Source organism: Salvelinus alpinus, chromosome 30 (assembly GCF_045679555.1).
Source record: "Salvelinus alpinus chromosome 30, SLU_Salpinus.1, whole genome shotgun sequence".
Lineage (NCBI taxonomy): Eukaryota > Metazoa > Chordata > Actinopteri > Salmoniformes > Salmonidae > Salvelinus > Salvelinus alpinus.
The window spans coordinates 24,390,179-24,414,956 of record NC_092115.1 but is presented as its reverse complement, the minus strand read 5'-3'; the positions used below and the strand labels follow the sequence as shown (position 1 = coordinate 24,414,956).

At 45.3% G+C, this 24,778-nt stretch overlaps 1 protein-coding gene across 2 annotated transcripts in view; it reads right to left on the bottom strand.

Annotated features, from left to right (window-relative positions):
• Nucleotides 1-24,210, bottom strand: part of tnr (tenascin R (restrictin, janusin)) — a 177,691-nt gene extending 153,481 nt beyond the window's left edge. For both annotated transcript variants that reach the window (XM_071376932.1, XM_071376933.1), the window contains exon 1: nt 23,905-24,210. The gene's annotated coding sequence lies outside the window, so the exon portion shown is untranslated. The remainder of the gene's footprint in view (nt 1-23,904) is intronic.
• Nucleotides 24,211-24,778: the final 568 nt, after the last annotated feature.

Here is a 24,778-nt window from a genome sequence, read left to right as displayed (position 1 = left end):
CGATACAGAGTATCACATGAAGCACCATACAATATGCAATATTAAACAAATAGTTTAGACCAGCTATTGTTGTGTTGTATTATTTGAACTGCGCATGCTGATAATTATAAATTAAAAAGCCAATTAACCACCTTGTCTTATTGTCTAAGATAAAATGTTAGTTTTTTTATGTCTTAGTATGCCTTTGTTTTTGCTTTCCCTATCACAATTCCAATTTGAATTATCAAACTTCTAAGGGATTCGCATTTTAAGCCATCCCAAGCTAGTGAGAAGTAATGGCAGCCATCCTACTCTGAAATGTTACTGTCTTATCGCCACAGACAGACTTCTCTCATTCAGCAAGCTGATTTCACTGTTTGGTTAGTAACATTCACTTATTCCATAAGCCTATTCCACAAATAATAAGTAGGCCAATATAAACAAACACCCATGAATTAAAATATTATAATTTGAGTACGTCTAAATTTGAGGAAACTGCTTGGTCAATTATTCAACAACAGCACTGCTTCATTACTTCATGTTCTTTGAGCAGTGCTACCTTAATGCATGAAGAGGCACTAATTGAGAACAGCAGAGAGCTTTCCGTTGGAAAGGATTTGAGAAGTTTTGGAATTGAAATGCCTAGTGTGTGTCATGATGTCTAAGTATATAATGTAAAGGTCAATGCTTTTTCATGTGCCCTAATTCCATCTTGCTTCTGTCTACAAAGTCAATACACATTGAGGTCAAGCAGATATCAAATGAAATCAGTGGAAATGCCATTTTATTTCACTAGCTCCCAAGAACTCTCTGGTTCTTTAGTATACTTTTTAGCCAATACTTCTTCTGTACGTAGCGCTCACGAGCCAAAAGTGGTCCCTGAAAATTGCATACCACGTCACATGTGCAGATATGTGCATCACATCATTGCTCTCTCGCTCTGCTTTATAGTATGTGCATCTTGCTAGCTGTCACTCAAATGGCAAGGTGTTGAGCCTCATTGGCTGGAACTCGAATTGCTATGGTGCTGCATAGCTTACAGTAAACAGACTCTTTCAAAGTAGGGATTTCATGGCTAATTGAGATAAGACACTTATTCTGCTCATAGATTATGTATGTATAAACTACACATTGACACATCCAGCCCAAAACAGGAGGTTTAAAAAATACTTAATGGTACCGGAGAATGTCTTTGATCAATATATTCAATAGCTATGTCTTTTACCAGTGGACTGCTATATCCTCTCTACACCGGAGCTGGTCTTACTGTGTCTGTGAAAGACGTTCTCTCTCACTGAGGCTGGTCTGATTTTTGTTCAAATAGCTTAATTGGAACAAAGCTCCAAGCCAGTCCCAATGTCCTCCTCTCCTCTATTAAAGCCCTTTGAGTGCACCATTGACTGAGTGCTGGGCTGAGGGGAAGAATAGCTCATTGTGTGATCTCTCTGGGTGGACTGGTTTATGTAATGAGAAATATGAACACAGACTGACTAGAGGTGTGACTGGTTCTAAATGGTGATGATCAGAGTGGGAGGTGTAATTTATTAAAGCCATCCAGGCTTTGAATCTGCTTTATAAAGAACCACAACTGCATGTTTTTGGTTATGGAGCAGGGGGGGTGGGGTGGGGGGGGTGGGGGGGGGGGGGTCTTTGCTAGCATTCACAGTAACAAACTAATGTGAGGTTTACTTGTTAGATTTCATAGATAATAACAACCACTTCAGTATGATATTCTTTTTAACTTGGGGAAGCAACGGCATACACAAAACACCTACATATTGTTCAGTGGACAATTATTTTTGACAAACTAGTCTAAGGTCAGTTATATAAAATGCTTCAGTGATTACCATTGCAGGTTTTATACAAGTACCTGCTGCTTTCAGCAAGAGGTATTGAAAATCATGGAACATGAAATGTGTTCAAGCAATAAAGCCAACTATTATTTCTCCTGTGGTCACCAAGAGAACAAAAATACCTGCGGTAACATTTCTCAAGTTTTTAAGCAATTGTTTGCATCCCTCCACAAATAACATCGATTAAAATATTATACCAATCTCAATGTGAAAGCTTCAGCCACAGTAGCTCTCCTCTGTGATGAGTGCACGTCAAATGGTTGTTTAAACACCTGTGCATGTACATGTTTTAAATGAGAATTATTTTTACGTATGTGTACCTGTACTCAATACTATTTTTGTGTACTTCAACTATGTTAGGAATCCAAAATGCCCACCATATACACTCAAACATATTTATCTAGATACAGTTGAAGTTGGAAGTTTACATACACCTTAGCCAAATAGATTTAAACTCAGTTTCAAAATTCCAGACATTTAATCCTAGTAAAAAATCCCCTGTCTTAGGTCAGTTAGGATCACCACTTTATTTTAAGCATGTGAAATGTCAGAATAATAGTAGAGAGAATGATTTATTTCAGCTTTTATTTATTTCGTCACATTCCCATTGGGTCAGAAGTGGTTGAAAAACGAGTTTTAATGACTCCAACCTAAGTGTATGTAAACTTCCGACATCAACTATATTTTAAAAGGACACAAACTGATTGGCATGGCAACACCAAGCATTCCTTGTCACAAGCTTCTTTGAGCATCAATGAGGCAACTGGGAGGCTCCAAGGAAAATAAAGAGAATCCAACCCTAGACTCTGACACCCTCTCCCTAGCTCTACAACTTCCCCCACGGGGTATAACTTTCACCTCCAGGATTGGGCTCTTAACATGATAACACTAAGATTTTGTTACACTACCCTCAGCAGAACAATCACCACACCACAAAATACGGATACTGGTGAAGCTATGATGCTGAGAAGTAGCCTAGTCTTCCTTTCCTTTTAACTACAGAGCAGGATAGAGAAGACTTGGCAGCAGACAAAGCTATGTGGGAGCTGTCCTCCATCTGCCCGCACAGATGGGGAGAACTAACAGCTGAAAGACCACCAACACAAGCAAACCTCATTTATCCTCTTAATAACTGCTAAAAGACCACCAACACAAGAAAACCTCATCTATGTCTGCAAAATTCATCAAATTCACATCGAAATTGCAGTACTGATATGTGCTGTAGTCATATCGCAAGAAATCCATATCACATGCAATATTTTGAAACGCATCTCAGCCACATGTAACATCCGTTTTGATAATATACTTTTTTTTCTCCTCTTACGGCTGCTTCCAGCACACACCAAGCCCCGCCCCCTGTCCCTCAAGCAGCACAGTTCCGCCTCCTCGTTGTTAGATTCACTATAAGCTTGCATGCTGTTCTGTTAGGTGAAATACAGTCAACAAATTGTTTCAAACAAGAACAATGCTGCTTTCCTCTTTGCTTCTTAAAATAAATCATTCTATTTCTATGATTCCAAAAGTTCCGCCAATTGTTTTGATGTATATAGCGCGGAAAATTGCAATTGCAATATTTGGGGGGAAAAATCTCAATAAAATGTTTTGTCCATATCATGAAGCCCTAACCCCATCCACATATCCTCATGTTGAAAAATAGAACTGAGTAGTTCAAATATAGATTCAGATACATTATTGGCCACATAGTAAGATTCTCTTGATAAAGCGCTCAACAGAGTTGTATTCTTTGTTCAAAACAGTTGTATTCCTCTTTGACACACAGACATTATGATAATCCAAACTCGGTTTCAAGCAAAAATGCCGGTGTTTCGACCCGCCTGTCAATTAGCAAGAGGAAGGAAAGGTTTTCAACAGCGCACGGAATATCAATGTGTCTGACCACTGTCTAACTGGAATTGACTGTTGCTCATTTCACAAATTACAATTATCTGATTGGCCTACAGCTGCAGGGGGGCTGGGAAGCCAGCAAGCCAGGCAGGCATGAAGGCAGGGTAATGCGAGTGAGGGAGCCAAGAGAAAAGTGTAATTGGGAAATCAATGATGTTTGTTTAATTACTGGGTGAATTTAAATCAGTGTCACAGCTGTCATTAATACCACTGCCCAGGACCCATCAGGAAGTCATTTTAAGCCATTCTGATAATGCTGATACACAAAATAATTTATACAACACCTTTTAATTGGTCCAGTCGCCTACTGTAGATACAGGAGAAACGGTAGAAACAACACAGAAGACACTGTAGAAAGATAGCTGTGGACACAATAAAAACATGAACACTGGACAGGGGAGAATGAAAACTCTATTCCCCATTGGCTTTCATTGTCAGTTCTGATGCAGGCACAGTAAACAACACGGACATTGGTTCACTCGGTCCTTTGGCAATAAGGCTTTGACACTGACAATGAAAGCCCAATGACAGGAATCACTAATGTAAGCTTTCCGCACTCAGAGGCTGTTTGAAAGGGTGGAGCCCAGCCACAAAATAAGTTTGAAACAGAATACTGCAGACAACAAAGACTGTACTCTGGTGTATTTAGCCATTTATTTATTCTTCTACTGATTTGTTAAGATACTTCTGTGATTAAGATGTTTTCACCTGCTGTATCCTGTGCACATGGTGAATAAACTTTGAAACTTGAAACCTTTAGCTTTACGGGACTAATAATTGAAACAACTCAAATTATGCAAGCATATTTGAGTGTCCTGCATTCTTTTGTACTGTGGCTAGTGTGATAAATGGAACAGCAGTGTGTGCGTACATGCACTCAGAATGGGAATGAGGCCTCCATTTGTGAGCAATAAGATCATTATTAGGTTAATGATACCATTCTCTCTAATTGCAGACATATGGAATCTTCACTGGAACAAACAATTGCTTTAGTCCTTAATCACATGTCAATTAACTTGAGAGTGGCAGTGGCAGTGCAATCCTGATTTGTTTCCACATTATTTAGGATTAAAGCTCATATAGATTTAAATGGGGTCCACCCTATGTTCCCTCAGCCCTATGTTCCCTCAGCCCTATGTTCCCTCAGCCCCATGTTCCCCTATGTTCCTTCAGCCCTATATTCCCTCTGCCCTATGTTCCCTCTGCCCTATGTTCCCTCTGCCCTATGTTACCTCAGCCCTATGTTCCCTCTGCCCTATGTTCCCTCTGCCCTATGTTCCCTCAACTCTATGATCCCTCTGCCCTATGTTCCCTCAACTCTATGATCCTCCAGCCCTATGTTCCATCAACTCTATGATCCCTCAACCCTATGTTTCCTCAGAACCCACTTAACTATAAGGGTATATGGGACCTACTGAACATGTTGAATCACTGTGACCTTGACCTTTTCTTAAAGGCCCAGTGCAGTCAAAAATGTACTTTTCCTATGTTTTATATACACTGAGTATACCAAATATTAGGAACACCAAACATACCAACCATATGACATATGACATATTATGACATGGTTATGACAGTTTCATAACGTTTTATGACACTGGGTGTCAAGTAAAATATGACCAAACTTTAATATTACAGCAGCCCGAATGGCATTATGAGATAAAACAAAATGCATTTTAGCATCTACTGTAAGGGTGCGTGCTGGTGGCAGGGAAGTCAGGCGCAGGAGATTGAACTTGGTATAAAACGGAGCAGTTTAATAAGTGCTCAAAACCTCCGAAAACCAAAATATACAAAATAATACAAGTGGGTACAAAACCTGTCGCACACCAGAACATATCTTGCACATAGCTTACACACAAAGAATCACCGACAAGGACAATCCAGTATGGAGCGAACGGAGTACGCCGGGCCCCCCTCCCGATGTCCAGAGGAAGCGGAGGAACCTCCCGCACCTCAGACTCCTGGAGCAGGCCAGCCACCACCGGCCTGAGGAGAGACACATGGAACGAGGGGCTAATACGGTAATCGGGTGGAAGCTGTAACCTATAACAAACCTCGTTCACTCTCCTCAGGACTTTAAATGGCCCCACAAACCGCGGACCCAGCTTCCGGCAGGGCAGGCGGAGGGGTAGGTTTCGGGTCGAGAGCCAGACGCGGTCCCCCGGTGCAAACACCGGGGTCTCACTGTGGTGGCGATCTGCATTAACCGTCTGGCGCATCACGGCCTGCTGAAGGTGGACACGGACGGCTTCACATGTCTCCTCCGTGCGCCTGAACCAGTCGTCCACCACAGGAACCTCGGTCTGACCCTGATGCCAAGGCGCCAGAACTGGTACCCCAGTACGTACTGGAAGGGAGAGATGTTAGTGGAGGAGTGGCGGGGCGAGTTCTGTGCCATCTCGGGCCAGGGCACGAACTCCGCCCACTCCCTCGGCCGGTCCTGGCAATAGGACCGCAGAAACCTGCCCACATCCTGGTTCACTCTCTCCACCTGCCCATTACTCTCGGGGTGAAACCCTGAAGTAAGGCTGATCGAGACCCCCAGACGATCCATAAACACCTTCCAGACCCTAGACGTAAACTGGGAACCCCGATCAGACACTATATCCTCAGGCACCCCGTAGTGCTGGAAAACGTGTGTAAACAAGGCCTCCGCAGTCTGTAGGGCCGTAGGGAGACCGGGCAGAGGGAGGAGACAACAGGACTTAGAGAAACGAGAGTGGAAGAACAGTAAGAAAATTCACCGACAGGTGCGACCAAGGCCGCTGTGGAACGGGTAAGGGGTGTAGCTTACCTCTGGGCAGGTGCCTAGGAGCCTTACTCTGAGCGCACACCGAGCAGTTGTAAACATAAACCCTCACGTCCTTAGCCAAGGTAGGCCACCAATACCTCCCGCTCAAACAGTGCACTGTCCGACCGATCCCAGGATGACCAGAGGAGGGTGACGTGTGGGCCCAATAGATCAACCGGTCACGAACAGCAGACGGGACGTACAGACGCCCAGCGGAACACTGGACGGGAGCGGGCTCTGCACGTAACGCCTGCTCAATGTCCGTGTCCAGCTCCCACACTACCGGCGCCACCAGGCAAGAGGCGGGGAGTATGGGAGTGGGATCCATGGACCGCTCCTCTGTGTCATACAGCCGGGACAATGCATCTGCCTTCGCGTTCTGGGAGCCTGGTCTGTAAGAAAGGGTAAACACAAAACGGGTGAAAAACATGGCCCACCTTGCCTGGCTAGGGTTCAGTCTCCTCGCTGCCCGGATGTACTCCAGATTGCGGTGGTCAGTCCAGATGAGAAAAGGGTGTCTAGCCCCCTCAAGCCAATGTCTCTGTACCTTCAAAGCCTTAACGACAGCCAACAACTCCCGGTCCCCCACGTCATAGTTTCGCTCCGCCGGGCTGAGCTTCTTTGAGAAGAAGGCACAGGGACGGAGCTTCGGTGGCGTACCCGAGCGCTGAGAGAGCACAGCTCCTATCCCAGCCTCGGATGCGTCCACCTCCACTATGAATGCCAAAGAGGGATCCGGATGGGCCAGCACGGGAGCCGAGGTAAACAGACCCCTCAGGTGACTAAAATTCCTGTCCGCATCAGCTGTCCACTGCAAGCGCACCGGGCCCCCCTTCAGCAGTGAGGTAATGGGAGCCGCTACCTGACCAAAACCCCGGATAAACCTCCGGTAGTAGTTGGCAAACCCTAAGAACTGCTGCACTACCTTTACCGTGGTGGGAGTCGGCCAATTACGCACAGCTGCAATGCGGTCACTCTCCATCTCCACCCCGGAGGTGGAAATGCGATACCCTAGGAAGGAGACAGACTCTTGGAAGAACAGGCATTTCTCAGCCTTGACGTACAGGTCATGCTCCAACAGGCGACCAAGCACTCTGCGCACCAGGGACACATGCTCGGCGCGTGTAGCGGAGTATATCAAAATGTCATCAATATACACCACTACACCCTGCCCGTGCAGGTCCCTGAAAATCTTGTCTACAAAGGCTTGGAAGACTGATGGCGCATTCATCAACCCGTACGGCATGACGAGGTATTCATAGTGCCCAGAGGTGGTACTGAAAGCCGTCTTCCACTCGTCTCCCTCTCGGATACGCACCAGGTTGTAAGCGCTCCTGAGATCTAATTTGGTGAAGAAGCGCGCCCCGTGTATCATTTTGGAGAAGGCGAGAGCCAAATCGGCATATTCAGGGGGAATGCGCACGGTGGAGACCTGGTCTGGATTCTCCACCGTAGTAGCACCAACGGAAACCCCTAAACACCTACCTGAGCACTCTCGCGACCACCCCGTGAGAGCCCTCTGTGACCAAGAAACAGTGGGGTTATGCCAAGCTAACCAGGGTAGGCCCAGCACCACGGGAAATGCAGGAGAGTCAATAAGGAAGAGACTAATTCTCTCCGTATGACCCCCCTGCGTCACCAAGCCAAATTGAGCGGTGACCTCCCTAATCAACCCTGACCCTAATGGTCGACTATCTAAGGCGTGAACGGGGAAAGGCACATCCACGGGAACGATGGGGATCCCTAAGCTATGGGCCAAAGCTCTGTCAATAAAATTCCCAGCCGCGCCTGATTCGACGAGCGCCTTATGCTGGGAATACTGGAAAAACTTAGGGAAAATGACAAACACAAACATTTGTGCAACAGAGGGCTCTTGGTGAGAATGGTGCCGGATAACCTGGGGTGACACCAGAGCGCCCTGCCTGCTGCCTCGATCCCCAGAGGAACCAACCCGAGACAGACCGGCAGTGTGACCTCTGCGGCCACAGATGGTGCATGAGCGGGAAACCCCTCCGGTCTCCCTGCACACCGCCCCTCCCAGCTCCATGGGTATCGGAGAGGGGATGCGGGAGGATGGAACCACCGTACCCCGATCATAACGTCCGCGGGTAGCCAGCAGGTTGTCCAGTCAGATGGACAAGTCCACCAGATGATCGAACGTGAGGGTGGTGTCTCTGCAGGCCAACTGCTGACGGACGTCCTCGTGCAGACTGCAGCGGTAATGGTCGATCAGGGCCCTGTCGCTCCATCCCGCGCCGGCAGCCAGGGTCCTAAACTCCAGAGCAAACTCATGGGTGCTACTTGTCTCCTGCCTCAGATGGAAGATGCGCTCACCCTCCGCTCTACCCTCGGGCGGGTGAACTCCTCAAACTGGTCCAACGCCGCATCTCCCTCTCTCCACACGGCATTGGCCCACTCCAGGGCTTTCCCGGTGAGGCATGAGACGAGGGCGGACACCCTCTCACGGCCCGATGGAGCCGGGTGGACAGTGGCCAGGTATAGCTCCAGTTGAAGCAGGAACCCCTGGCAGTTCGCAGCCTCTCCGTCGAACTCTTGGGGCAGGGAGAGACGAATCCCACTGGAACCAGGTAGAAAAGGGGCGCTCAGAAAAGAACCCGGTTGTACTGGTGGAGGCGCTGGAAGAACTCCATGTCTCTCCCAGCGGTCCATAGTCCGGACAACGCGGTCCACGGCGGTGCCAAGATGGTGAAGCATTGCTGCGTGCTCCAGGACGCGCTCCTCCACCCCTATAACCGGGGTACCTGCTCCTGCTGACTCTATACTTGGTCGGTAATTCTGTAAGGGTGCGTGCTGGTGGCAGGGAAGTCAGGTGCAGGAGATCGAACTTGGTATAAAACGGAGCAGTTTAATAAGTGCTCAAAACCTTGGAAAACCAAAATATACAAAATAATACAAGTGGGTACAAAACATATCTTGGACATAGCTTACAAACACAACACAATACACAACAAATAATGAATGGGATTGGAATCAGGTGTGATACAAAACAAGACAAAACCAAAGGAAAATGAAAAGAGGATCAGCTGGCTAGATGGATCAGATGGCTAGAACGTCGGCGACTTCGACCGCAGAACGCCACCCGAACAAGGAGAGGGACCAACTTCGGCTGAAGTCGTGATATCTACTCAAGTAATTATTATAACGATTGGCTCAAATATGTAAAACTATATGGCCTAGGACACACTGAAATATTTAATTATTGACTGGAAACTTGAAACACAAATCTGAGTATGCTAACAGTCCTGAACATTAGAACAGAGCATGGAAAAAAGTATTTTCATTACTCAGCCCCCTGGTGTTGGAATTCCCTCCAAGTCAACCTAAAGCCACAGGACCTGGTGTCCCTAGAGGAGTTCAAACAACAAATAGACGAACAGGTTGTTGGGGCATGTACTTGTTTCTGGTTGTCACCCTGTTGCCTTATGTAAGAAAGCATGTTGAAGTATTTGATAATATTTGATACTATTTGATGCTGTGTTGATACTATTTCATATTTGATACTGTGATTTGACATATTGCACTTGTGGCTTGACGGTGACATCACCAGGCGATATAAGATAATATAGACCAATAACAAAGAGTTCCAGACCTTTCTGCCAATAACAGTTAGTTTTCAGATTAAATATCCCCCCTCAACACGATTCCATGTGTGTTATTTCATAGTTTTGATGTCTTCACTATTATTCTACCATAGTAGAAATAAAGAAAAACCCTTGAATGAGTAGGTGTGTCCAAACTTTTGACTGGTACTGTAAGTATTCACACCCTGAGTCAATACTTTGCAGAAGCACCTTTGGCAGCGATTACAGCTGTGAGTCTTTCTGGGTAAGTCTCTAAGAGCTTTCCACACCTGTATTGTGCAACATTTGCCTATTATTCTTAAAATAATGTGTCAATCTTTGTCAAATTGGTTGTCATTTATAGACAACCATTTTCAGGTCTTGCCATAGATTTTGAAGTAGATTAAAGTCAACACTCTGCCACTCAGCCATTGTCTTCTTAGGAAGCAAGCAACCAGTGTAGATTTGGCCTTGTGTTTTAGGTTATTGTCCTGCTGAAAGGTAAATTAATCTCCTGGTGTCTGGTGGAAATCCCTGAATGGTTTTGTTCCTCTCCGACTGAGTTAGAAAGGACGCCTGTATCTTTGTAGTGACTGGGTTTATTGATACCACCATCCAAAGAGTAATTAATAAGTTCACTTGTAACTTCACTTGTATGTGTGGGGTACAGAGATGAGGTAGTCATTTCATGAGGTAGTCAACACTATTATTGCAACTTATTATTTGACTTGTTAAGCAAATGTTTACTCCTGAGCGTATTTAGGCTTGCCATAACAAAGGGGTTGAATACTTATTGACTCAAAACACTTTCAGCTTTCATTTTGTATTCATTTGTAAAAACTTCGAAAAACATAATTCCACTTTGATATTATAGGGTATTGTGTGTAGGGCAGCGACACAAAAAATGTAAATTTAAGACATTTTACATTCAGGTTGTAGCAAAACAAAATGTGGAAAAAGTTAAGGGGTGTGAATACTTGATGAAGGTGTTTTATCTACACACTATTAGGAAGCAGCATCTGAAACTGCAATACAGATATGAAGAGAAAGACACTAAACACCCCAAACATATTTACCCTTTGGCTAAGGTGTCTCTTGCATCTAAGCAAATACTTCATAGCATGCTGTGGGGCTCCAAGCATGAACTTTAAGCTTGCCTCCTCCCCGTAGTCGCTGCATTGACCAAAGGTCTACAGCAAACAGTTCAACTTATAATATGGCTACTAATACTGGAAAAGCTAAATCAAAGTCCAAGTATACAGATTTGACGATATTCTTGCATACAAATGTAATGTGAATGTAAATGTCTCCTTCACGATTTGCCCAAATGTACCTGGGTGACTTCACACTAAATGTCATGTAGTTTGCTCATACTTCAAGTTATCCGTCTGACACTTTGCACATACACTGCTGCCATCTTGTGGACATCATCGGAATTACAAACAGAGTGATGGCTAGATGTGGGACCTATCTGTTGCATTTCAAAGATGGTGGTAGGTGGTATTTTCTCCTACCAGATGTATTGTATTATATTCTCCTACATTCAATTCACATTTCCACAAACTTCAAAGTGTTTCCTTTCAAATGGTACCAAGAAAATGCATATCCTTGCTTCAGGGCCTGAGCTACAGGCAGTTAGATTTGGGTTTGTCATTTTAGGATAATATTGAAAAAAAAGGAGGCTATCCCTAAGAAGTTTTTAAAGATGGGTTTGATTCAGAGAAGCGTAAGAGTTGGAAACCCTTGGCAGAAGCTATACACAGAATAGACCAGCATAATGGATGCATGGATGCTGTGGAAAGAAATTGTACCGGCCACAGACAAGCTCTTGGGGCCCATGCGCCTGTTTGGCATCGGTATATTTTTTCTTCATTTAATAAATCATTTTGACAGTAACCCTCCAAAAAGTCATTCATAACCCTTTTTAATTTCCAAATCTACTAGGAAGCTAAGTACCTGTTTCTTGGGCTTCAAGAATGTGACTGGTCGAAGTGCTTCAGGCCTTGAAAATGAAATCATTGAAAGTAGGGGGATATCGGTAAACAAATGCTGTGGTAAAGACTAAGACACCACCAGTGCAATGAGTTTACCTTACTCAGGTGTTCAAAAGCGCATATCAGAACGAGAGCCTAATACTTCTTAGGTTGTTCTTTATGAGATTTATTTAGAAAATGATCTCTCTGAAAAAGTGACAGTTAATGGGTTAGGGTTAGGGTTAAAAACAGCTTGATTGCTGTGGCAACATCAGGGAAACCAGGCAGAAGGGAGTGGTGTTTCATATACCGAAGTTCTGCAACATCTTTAACTAAGCCTCTCACATTCCCCTTAATTGCTGCCCTCAACACGTTAAGGAAAAAGATTAACTGTATAGGAAGCTCTGGGACAGGTCGTCCTGATACTGGACAGCCAATAAATTGGCAGATGGAAACAGATGATCATCATCTTCACAAGGTCCTTTGCTGTTGTACTGGGATTGATTTGTACTTTTCGCACCAAAGTACGTTCATCTCTAGGAGACAGAATGCGTCTCCTTCCTGAGCGGTATGACGGCTGCGTGGTTCCATGGTGTTTATACATGCATACTATTGTTTGTACAAATGAACGTGGTACCTTCAGGCGTTTGGAAATTGCTCCCTAGGATGAACCAGACTTGTGGAGGTCTACAATTTTTTTTCTGAGGTCTTGGCTGATTTCTTTTGATTTTCCTATGATGTCAAGCAAAGAGGCACTGAGTTTGAAGGTAGGCCCTGAAATACATCCACAGGTACACCTCCAATTGACTCAAATGATGTCAATTAGCCTAACAGAAGCTTCTAAAGCCATGACATAATTTCTGGAATTTTCCAAGCTGTTTAAAGGCACAGTCAACTTAGTTTATGTAAACTTCTGACCCACTGGAATTGTGATACAGTGAATTCTAAGCGAAATAATCAGTCTGTAAACAATTGTTGGAAAATGACTTGTGTCATGTACAAAGTAGATGTCCTAACTGACTTGCCAAAACTATAGTTTGTTAACAAGAAATTTGTGGAGTGGTTAAAAAATGAGTTTTAATGACTCTAACCTAAGTGTATGTAACCTTCCTGTCAGGACCCGGTGCGAGAAACAGTCACTAATAATGGGCAGAACCCAGAAGATGAGGCAGACACAGCAGTACTAGAGATGGTGGTTTAATAAAAAATAGATATCTTCCAAAATACAAAGAAAATCCACAAAGTGGTAAAAACAGCAAGGGAAAAAACAAACCTCAAAAGACCAATCCAAAAATACACGAGAACAAAACCAGAGAACCTCTGGAAAATCCAACAAGAGAAAAATGATCACAAAGGCTGGGGCTGGGTGCTAACATACAAACACTGAGCAAGGAACTGAGGAACACACAGGGTTTAAATACTAACAAGGGAATGACTTACAGGTGCAAACAATAATTAGGGCAAGAAAAACAAAAGGTACAAAAAAGGTGCAAGGGGGACATCTAGTGAACAAAACCTGAACAGTCCTGGCCAAAACCTGACAGAATCCCCCCCTAGGAACGGCTCCTGACGTTCCTACCAGCCTTCTCAGGGTGGAGGACCCTGAACTGACGAATGAGGTCAGGGTCCAGTATGTCCTTGGCAGGAACCCAGGAGCGCTCCTCGGGACCGTAGCCTTCCCAGTCCACCAGATACTGCCAGGACCGCTGCACCCGGCGGGAATCCAGTATCCGATGGACGGTATAAGCCGACTGGCCTCCGATGATACGGGGCGGAGGGGGAGGTCTGCCTGCCGGGATAAGGGGAGAAAAAAAAACAGGTTTTAATAAAGAAATGTGAAACGTGGGATTAATTTTAAGGGATCTGGGTAAGTGCAGGCGAAAAGTAACGGGGTTCACTCTTCTGGCAACCTTAAAGGGACCGATGAATTTCTGGGACAGTTTGCGAGACTCCACCCGTAGCGGTAAATTCTTGGTTGAGAGCCATACTCTCTGGCCGAGGCGCAGGGTAGGCCCGGGACGGCGACGTCTGTTGGCTTGTTGTTGGTACCTCTGTGAGGAACGCAGAAGATTAAGACGGGCCTTCTTCCACGTAAGCCGACAGCGTCTGATGAACCTCGAGGCTGAAGGCACACTGACTTCTGCCTCCTGGTCCGGGAACAATGGAGGAGCATAGCCAAACTGACACTCGTGCGGGGACATACCAGTGGAGGAGGAGCACAAGGTGTTGTGCGCGTACTCGGCCCAAACCATGAAGGACGACCATGTGGACGGGTTGTTCGAGACCATACATCTGAGGGTGGTTTCCAGCTCTTGATTCATCCTCTCGGTTTGGCCATTGGACTCCGGATGGTACCCTGAAGATAGACTGGCAGTGGCCCCTATGAGTTGGCAGAAGGCCTTCCAAAACCTTGAGGCGAACTGGGGACCTCTGTCGGAAACCATATCTTGCGGAATGCCGAAGACTCGGAACACATGGTTAATCACCAACTCAGCCGTTTCCTTGGCAGAAGGTAACTTAGTCAAGGGAACGAACCTGGCCGCCTTAGAAAACCTGTCGATGATGACTAGGATAGTAGTATTACCATGGGACGGAGGAAGGCCAGTAATAAAGTCCAATGAGATATGGGACCAGGGTCGGTGGGGAATAGATAGAGGGTGAAGGAGTCCTTGAGGGCGGAGGTGAGAAGATTTGCCCTGGCAGCACACGGAACAGGCCTTGACGAAAGTGGCAACGTCTTCTTTTATGGTGGGCCACCAGAACTTACGCTGAATGAACTCCAAGGTGCGACCTACGCCCGGGTGACAGGTGAGGCGAGAGGAGTGCCCCCACAGAAGGACTTGGGACCTTGCTGCCTTGGGAACAAACAACCGATTGGCAGGACCTCCTCCAGGGCCCGGTTCGATGGCTTGGGCTTGTTTCACGGTATCCTCCACTTGCCACGAGATCGGAGCCACGATCTTAGCGGCCGGAAGGACAGTCATGTCAGTATCTTCTCGAATGGCAGGAGAGTAGATTCGTGACAAGGCGTCCGGTTTGAGATTCTTCGACCCGGGTCTATAGGTGAGGATAAACTGAAATCGGCTGAAGAAAAGAGACCATCGAGCTTGTCTGGAGTTCAACCGCTTCGCCTGCTGGATATACTCCAGATTTTTGTGGTCCGTAAGCACTTGAAACGGTTGAGAAGCCCCCTCGAGCCAGTGTCTCCATTCCTTCAATGCCATCTTAACCGCTAGGAGTTCACGATCCCCCACATCGTAATTCCTCTCGGCCGGGGTAAGCCGGTGAGAGAAGAAGGCGCAAGGATGAAGCTTCTTGTCTTCACCCCTCTGAGACAGGACAGCTCCAACCCCAACCTCTGATGCGTCTACCTCCACCACAAAAGGTACATCCGCCGTTGGTAGTGTCAGAATGGGAGCAGAGAGGATGCGCTGCTTGAGTCCTTGGAAGGCCGTCTCAGCTTCTCTTCCCCACAGAAACCTTGTGTTGCCACCCTTGGTTACAGCTGAGAGAGGGGCTGCCACCGAGCTGAAGTTCTTGATGAACTTGCGGTAAAAGTTGGTGAAGCCCAGGAAACGCTGAACTTCCTTAACGGACTTGGGGGTGGGCCAATCCGCTACCGCCCCTACCTTCTTGGGGTCCATCTGGACTCGACCGGGTTCCACTACAAATCCCAGGAATTGTACTCGGGAGGAATGGAATTCACATTTTTCCGGCTTAACGTACAAATGGCTGTCAAGGAGGCGTTTGAGTACTTGTCTGACATGCTTAGTGTGTTCTTGAAGGGAGCTCGAAAAGATGAGGATGTCATCCAAGTAAACAAACACGAAGATGTTAAGCATATCCCTAAGCACATCGTTTATGAGCGCTTGGAACACAGCCGGAGCGTTGGTCAAGCCGAAGGGCATCACCAAGTATTCGTAGTGACCAGTAGGCGTGTTGAAAGCGGTCTTCCACTCGTCACCGGGTTTGATCCGCACAAGATGGTATGCGTTCCGCAGGTCAAGCTTAGTGAAGGCAACTGCTTCCTGGAGCAGCTCAAAGGCTGTGGCCATAAGGGGTAGCGGGTAGCGGTTACGGACGGTTATGGCATTAAGTCCCCGGTAGTCGATGCAAGGACGTAATCCCCCGTCTTTTTTGGCCACAAAGAAAAACCCTGCTCCCGCCGGCGAGGTGGGTGGACGCATGAGGCCTGCTGCCAGAGCGTCCTTGATGTAGGTATCCATAGCAGCTCGTTCGGGAGGAGATAGGGAAAAGATCCGGCCCCTGGGGGGGCAGGTGCCCGGAAACAGGTCGATGGGGCAATCGTAAGGTCTATGGGGTGGTAGTTTGGTGGCCCTCTGTTTGCTAAATACCGGTTTGAGGTCATGGTAACACTCGGGAACTCGGGACAGGTCGATGGATTCTAGAGACTCGGGAGGGGAACTCGGGGAACTTGGGAAGATACAAGTGGCTTGGCACGTAGGACCCCACTGCTTGATAGTGCCCACAGACCAGTCGATGTGAGGGTTATGGCTGTGAAGCCAGGGGTATCCAAGGACGATAGGGAACTCGGAACACGAGGTCAGATGAAAGTTCATCACTTCCTGGTGTTGGGAAACTGAAAGTCGCAAGGGGGTAGTGACACGAGTGACAAGTCCAGATCCCAAAGGGCTTCCATCCAACGTAGTAACCCTTATGGGGTCACTTAGAGGTTCAGAGGGAACGCCATTCTCCTTCGCCCAGACACCATCCATGAAGTTACCTGCGGCTCCAGAGTCTACCAAGGCTTGAAGGGGAAGCTCGTGGTTGTCCCAGGAAAGGGTAACTGGAATGAGCAGGCGGGAGTTGGATGGATGGGAGGAGGTTATGTTTCCCGTTACAGTCCTCCCAGGCCTGCACGGGAGAGTGCGTTTTCCCTGGAGCCCGGGACACGTGGAGAGGAAATGGCCCGGTTTGCCGCAATATAGACAGCATCGCTCCCTCATCTGGCGGTCTCTCTCAGCCTGGGAGATGCGTCCAACCTGCATGGGTTCCGGTGGAGTCAGCGAGGATAAAGGTGGAGACTCAGAGCTGGGACCGATAGGAGCTAGGGTGAGAGATCTACGGTTGAGCTCTCTCTCTCTCAGACGCTGGTCTATGCGTGAAGCCAACTTGATCAGGGACTCGAGGTTGTCTGGTGGTTCCCGAGTGGCCAGTTCATCTTGGATGGTGTCGGAAAGACCCTTCAAAAAGCACACTGTGAGCGCCTCGTCGTTCCAGCCACTCGCTGCTGCCACCGTGTGGAACTGGATGGCATAGTCCATCACGCTGCGCCGACCTTGGCGGAGAGTCAGGAGCTGTTTGGCTGAGTCAGGACCGCTGGTAGGACCTTGAAACACTCGCTTGAATTCTTCAGCAAAGGTAGAGTAGCTGGCACAGCAGGGACTTTGGGCATCCCACACAGCAGTAGCCCAGGCTAGGGCTTTTTCCGACAGCAGGGTGATGATATATGCTATCTTGGACCGGTCGGTGGGAAACGACGAGGGTTGCAGCTCGAAGGAGAGAGAACATTGGGTGAAAAACCCCTTACAAACACTCGGATCACCTGAGAACCGTTGGGGAGGCGGCAGACGAGGTTCAGCCAGGGGTTTAACTGCCACGGGCACTTGAATCTGATGAACTGGAGCAGAAGCGGTTGCAGGAGAAAGTTGATCAGAAATCTGCTTTATGGAAGTCATCATCTCCGACAGAAGTTGAGAATGTCCAGCCAGTAAGGCCTCTTGCTGAACCAGAGCAGCTTCGTGACGTTGGACAGTCCCCTCGTGGTGGGACAGCATGGGAAAAAAGTCCTGGGTACTGGCTGCCTCTGGGTTCATATTAATGGCTCAGTGTTTCTGTCAGGACCCAGTGCGAGAAACAGTCACTAATAATGGGCAGAACCCAGAAGATGAGGCAGACACAGCAGTACTAGAGATGGTGGTTTAATAAAAAATAGATATCTTCCAAAATACAAAGAAAATCCACAAAGTGGTAAAAACAGCAAGGGAAAAAACAAACCTCAAAAGACCAATCCAAAAATACACGAGAACAAAACCAGAGAACCTCTGGAAAATCCAACAAGAGAAAAATGATCACAAAGGCTGGGGCTGGGTGCTAACATACTAACACTGAGCAAGGAACTGAGGAACACACAGGGTTTAAATACTAACAAGGGAATGACTTACAGGTGCAAACAATAATTAGGGCAAGAAAAACAAAAGGTACAAAAAAGGTGCAAGGGGGACATCTAGTGAACAAAACCTGAACAGTCCTGGCCAAAACCTGACACTTCCGACTTGAACTGTAAGTATTCAGACCATTAGTACTTTGTTGAAGCACCTTTCGCAGCCATTACTGCCTCGAATCTTCTTGGGTATGCCACTACAAGATTGGCACACCTATATTTGGGGAGTTTCTCCCATTCTTCTCTGCAGCACCTCTCAAGCTCTGTCTGGTTGGATGGGGAGCGCTGCTGCACAGCTATCTTCAGGTCTCTCCAGAGATGTTCAATCGGGTTCATGTCCGGGCTCTGGCTGGGCCACTCAAGGACATTTAGAGACTTGTTCCAAAGCCACTCCTGCGTTGTCTTGGCTGTGTGCTTAGGGTCATTGTCCTGTTGGAAGGTGAACCGTTGCCCCAGTCTGAGGTCCTGAGTGCTCTGGAGAAGGTTTTCATCAAGGATCTCTCTGTACTTTGCTCCGTTCATTTTTCCCCTCGATCCTGACTATTCTCCCAGTCCCTGCCGCTGAAAAACATCCACACAGCATGATGCTGCCACCACCATTCTTCATTGTTGGGATGGTATTGGCCAGGTGATGAGTGGTGCCTGGTTTCCTCCAGACGTGACGCTTGGCATTCAGGCCTAAGAGTTCAATCTTGGTTTCATCAGACCACAGAATCTTGTTTCTCATGGTCTGAGAGTCCTTTAGGTTCCTTTTGGAAAACTCCTTTTACTGAGGAGTGGCTTCCGTCTGGCCACTCTACCATAAAGGCCTGATTGGTGGAGTGCTGCAGAGATGGTTGTCCTTCTGGAAGGTTCTCCCATCTCTACCGAGGTACTCTGGAGCTCTGTCAGATTGACCATCGGGTTCTTGGTCACCTCCATGGCCAAGGCCCTTCTACCCCGATTGCTCAGTTTGGCCATGTGGTCAGTTCTAGGAAGAGTCTTGGTGGTTCCAAACTTGTTCCATTTAAGAATGGAGGTCACTGTGTCCTTGGGGACCTTCAATGCTGCAGAAATGTTTTGGTACCCTTCCCCAGATTTGTGCCCCGACACAATCCTGTCTCAGAACTCTAAGGACGATTCTTTTGACCTCATGGCTTGGTTTTTGCTCTGACATGCACTGTCAACTGTGAGACCTGATATAAACAGGTGTGAGCCTTTCCAAATCATGTTCAATCAATTGAATTTACCACAGGTGGACTCGAATCAAGTTGTAGAAACATCTCAAGGATGATCAATGGAAATAGGATGCACCTGATTTCAAGTCTCATGGCAAAGGGTCTGAATACTTATGTAAATAAGGAATTTCTGTTTTTTATTTGTAATAAATGTGCAACATTTTGTAAAAACCTATTTTTGCTTTGTCATTATGGGGTATTACGTGTAGATTGATGAGGGATCATTTTTATTTAATACATTTTAGAATAAAGCTACAAAGATTTATTATTATATATTTTTTAATTTAAGAGGTCTGAATACTTTTCGAATGCACTGTATAGCTTTGTGAAATGTTAGGCTTAACATGAGAAAATCACGACCAAATATGCCTACCAATAAACATTGATCTATTAGCTAAAGCAAAGCTATAGGCTACATGCCCTGGCACCACAGAAAGTCCATCATCGATTCGATAGGCAGATGCATAGTCATGTCGCAATTTGGACAGCGATCGGAAGTCTATACTTTGTGAGTGGCTGGCTGGCTGACGCATTCAATTAATTTTGATTTTAGGGAAGGTGGGGGGGGGTGAACTCTGACCAGAGAAACTGTGTTACGCCAGTGCTCTCATCCCACTAATAAGAAGTCATTAGCATGGCCCTCCTCGTTCCCTAACGTTGGGAGGAGAAAAATGTGGATAAAAATAACCCCAGAGACCCGTAAGGCAAATGCTTGTTAAAGAGATACTGTACTGTATATTCCTTACAAAATGATTTATTTGAAGCACCCTATAGTATGCTGCTACACCTGGATCAGAGAAGCAGAAATTATACCAAACTGGGGATGATGAACAAATCCCATGACTGTTGTGAAGATCAAATAAAACAAAACACCTTTACAAATATAAAGAGAATAAGTCCACATACTATACTTTTAGTGATCTGGTCTTAGAAGTGTCCTAACGAAATAGCAAAAATAATTAAAGAGGGCCTATGTTTCAAATGATTATTAGCTGAAAGATGGATGGTCTTCATTCATCCTCATCCTTCCTAACTTTTTATTGCGGTTCAGTTTAAGTGTTCTCTGGGTTTTCTGTCTACACAAGCAGTAATATACTGTTGTGAATCCGAGGAGAATTAAAGCTAATCCAAAGCTCCTGTCCAGCTATTGGAAATCATATTTGATTTATGCTTTTTTTCCCTCCCCATTTCCTTCAGGTTTATGGCACAATCAATCGCCTGGTTAGCTCAGGCATGATCAAACAGAGCTGATAAGACAAACGTTCTTTGTCACTGAGCAGTATATAACTGGGAATTTTTAGCCCTCCATCGATTGCTGATTTTCTCTGCCCAGCACTGCAATTCAAAGCAAACTGTAGGTAGTCGGAATCTATCTTGCCGGATAAGACTCCTGACCACCTAACTGCTGACTTGTTGCTCGCCCACTGTCACTTAACATTTATCCCAGTCTGGTATCATTTCGGTGCTCAATGAGCATGCAGACTTTCGAATAGAGGACATACAGAGAATGCTACTACTGTATGCAGCCTGCCTTGGGCAGCCAAACAGAAACAGTGTAATAAGATCTTCATAATTAATATATTCATCATAAACATTAATGAAGACAGGCGTGGTCTAAGTTCAACACTAGTGCTTTGTTGTGCCAGAGGATTGTCTCCAGAGCTTTTCTCCACAGGCCAGAATAGAAGCCTGGCACCACTGCAAGCCAATGCACTTTAACTCCCCCACTGGTGATGAGAAAAAAGCCATGCTACCACGGGTGCATGATAATAAGTAACATTGTACATTTCAAATGGGCTCTTACTCTATCTCTCGCCAGGGAAACAGAGGGTTGCGTAGGTAGGAAGATTTGCATGAGCATGAGTTTGTGTGTTTCATTTTCTTCTGTTTTCTATACTCTGATTTGGGGAAATGGAAATGCTTGTGTGGCTTTTTCTGTGTGTGGTGCAGACAAATCAGTGCAGGGTCTACAGAACATTCATCAAACAGATTGAGAATATGACAGAACGGACCATGGTGACCCCAAAGGGATGTATGGAAGACTGGTAGAATAATCCAGAGCAACCACATAGCACCATCTCTATACTGTATCATCACTGTGCATTGCATGCATCCACTGTCATTAGCTAATGACCTTTGATTGTAAGTGTAATAATATTGTCCTAAAATAAGCTTGAACTGGCATAGCATGATGGAGGAAACCAGAGACTATTCAGAAGTCCTCAGTTGCAATTTTTTTGCAAGAAGCTGTTCATCACACTGTCAGTTTCTTTATTACATTGGCCCGAGAGAAACACAATGGTACAAATTTAGGTGGATCTGGCTATTGGTATTATGTACACCTGAGCAGTGTTTTGGCAGCTCTGTTTGTCTGAATACATTATTTGATTGATGATGCAAATGAATGAAATACCTCCATTTGAATGCAGAATAATGAGGAGTAATGGGGAAACTTCTCTAACAAAATCACCGCTGGGCGCAACAGGGAACTAAATCCCCAGGATTTAAATATTATGTAAATGATTAATGACCACATAGACTAACATCATCTTGTTGTTTGGCTACCCATTGGCACACTGGTAAATATTAATTATTCACATAGAGAACAAAAAGAAACCGTCCTGAGCTCTAGAGTAATGAAACAAGCTGAGGCAAAAAAGAGAAAGAGCACCACTTAATGATGTCAATATTTTTAACCTAACCTAATGAATGAGTCTATTTCTAAGCGTCATTAATGAACAAAAGTCCACAAGGAATAGGTTACGATATTTTTCTATCAATTCTCTTAACATATAGCACAGACATATTATGCCTTGTGATTTTCAGCCATTTTACACACATTCATTGATCACTGTATGGTTAGCAAGCTAGCTTCTAACCGAAGTCACACTTTATGGATGGATGGATCTACTTAGTAGATGAAATAGAGAGAATGTTATCTACATTTTCAGACTTAGGGAACCTTTGAAAGCATGGCTCATGCTAATGACACAGGGTCACAGGGGAGAAGGGAATTGAGAGGATGGGAGGTAGGAATCCTAATACTGATTCCTTTCTACCTCCAGACTCACAGCCAGCCTATATCCACACCGCACACAGCATGAAGGTGGTGCCTAAAATGAACCAAACGATATCTCAGAACAGAAGAACACTACTCTATACCTTCAGACTCTTTCAGCATACATCCACATCAGACACAACTCAAAGGTGGTGCCTAAAATTAACCCAATTATATCTCAAAATCACAACACAGAATGGACCAACAGAGTTATTTTGCAATGGTGTGAGATTTCTGTACAGATTGTAAATCATCCAAAAGGGTATGCCCTAGGACACCCCTCACCAGATGTTAATATCATGCTAATATCTAACAGCAAACCTCCGACTCTCTGGTCCATGGACAATATGCTCAGCTGACTTTGACCAATTAGACACATGAGATATATGACAATAACCTTCACTTGGTGATGCTGTCTAGAGGAACAGCAGATATATAGCTAAATGTTTCCCAAAAAAGAATACCATGAGATAAATATATTATTTATGGAGATATAAACCACACTATATCATCCTTATCTGACACAGCATTAAACAAATGATTGGATGTTTACACAGTAATTTTCTTAGTCAACAGCAATAATACTTGGCTTAGATTTGATTTGGGGAAATAAAACTAAAATACAATGATAGCATTGGTTTAGTTTCACACAACAATGTGATCAAGACTCAGTGACCTGGTGGTTGCTAGTTGAGACACTTGAATATGTGGGGAAAATTAGGGACACTGATACTGTGCTCAGTGTTCCTCCAAAACAAGTCAGTTATGGGTCTGTTTCTTATTGTATACTCGGCACACGGAATAAAGCTATACATCTATAACATGCATGCTACATTATGTGATCAATTGAACATGTCATTTATTGTTAAAAAAGGTTAAGTAATGATAAAGATTATGATTTTTGAGTTTTTATTAAATTTTTCCAGTAAAATACAGAGTAACTATATACGGAACCATATACCATATACTATATTTAAAAAAAAAAGTTTTTTGAAGTGTACTGATTTTGTTGTGATATGGAATGTGCTTGCCATTAAAGTCTGCAGTACTTTTGCATTACTTTTGGAGTACTCATTGTCCTGTGAAATTGTATCAGTATCAATTAATGTAACATGAAATTGCTCTAGCGCTTGATGAAACTGTTTCTAACAACATTAGAGGGGTTTAGTTTCCTGATGTTGTCTGCTGTTTAGTCCCTGCTGAGGAGTCATTAGCTGGATATTGTTGTGGCCCCTCTGCTCAGCAGGATAATGTTTGATTGATATATTTGTTATCTTGCCCCCATCAACCAAACCCCCGCCAGGAACAAAGCTATACCTGAAAAAAAAAACATTTTTTAAAAACATGCAGTCTAACTTACCCAATTTCCCTCGGTTTATCTCTCTCTTCCCTCTGGTGCCGGTTCCTTTCTCTCGCTGTACACTGATCTCCAAGAGGCTTCTCTCTCACTCTCCTAGCATCTTTTGCTGACTGTATTGATCTTTAGGCCAAGTATGTATTTAGCCCTGTATTGTTACTACTGCTGATCAGATGAGAGCTCTCCTCTCTCCCTGCTTCTCACAGCTGCAGTGGGGAAGCAATGTGTGCTTCTCGCTTTTGCTCTCTCTCTCCTCCACTCGCTCTCTGACTCGCTCGCTGCCTCTCGCTCTCTGACTCGCTCTCTGCCTCTCGCTCTCTCTCACTCTCTCGCTCTCTCTCTCTCTCTTGGTGTGCTGTATTGATCTCTCTGTGCTGTTCCTCTACTAGTGCAGCCCCTAGTGGGCGTTCCAGACACTACTTGTAGCAATCTCACTGTGATTGTCCCAGCTCAGTACACATTGAGAAGGGGAGGGGAGGCAGGAGGGAGGAGGGTGCCTGGGTAAATGCATGATGCCTCTGAAGAACAAGGTGCAACCTGGGCGGTCAGCAGGCAGCAGGACACCTACCTTCAAGAAAATATACTGTATGTAACAGAGATGTGAATTAATGTTTCAGCAGGCAATCATAACCAAATAACTATACACACATGAAGGTGAACAAGCACTCATTGATGCTTCTACCTGACTGGTTTTACACAATTCTGATAGTATCTGAATATGACGAGGTTTAAAGGAAAACTCCACTTACCATCTAGTATAATCCAGTTGGTGGCAGGGGATCATAGATAGCCACACTTTTTGAAAGGTTAGGATTTATCTCACAGTAAGTTAGTCTACTTTTAAAAAAAAACACGTATTGTCCTATCATCAGGTGTA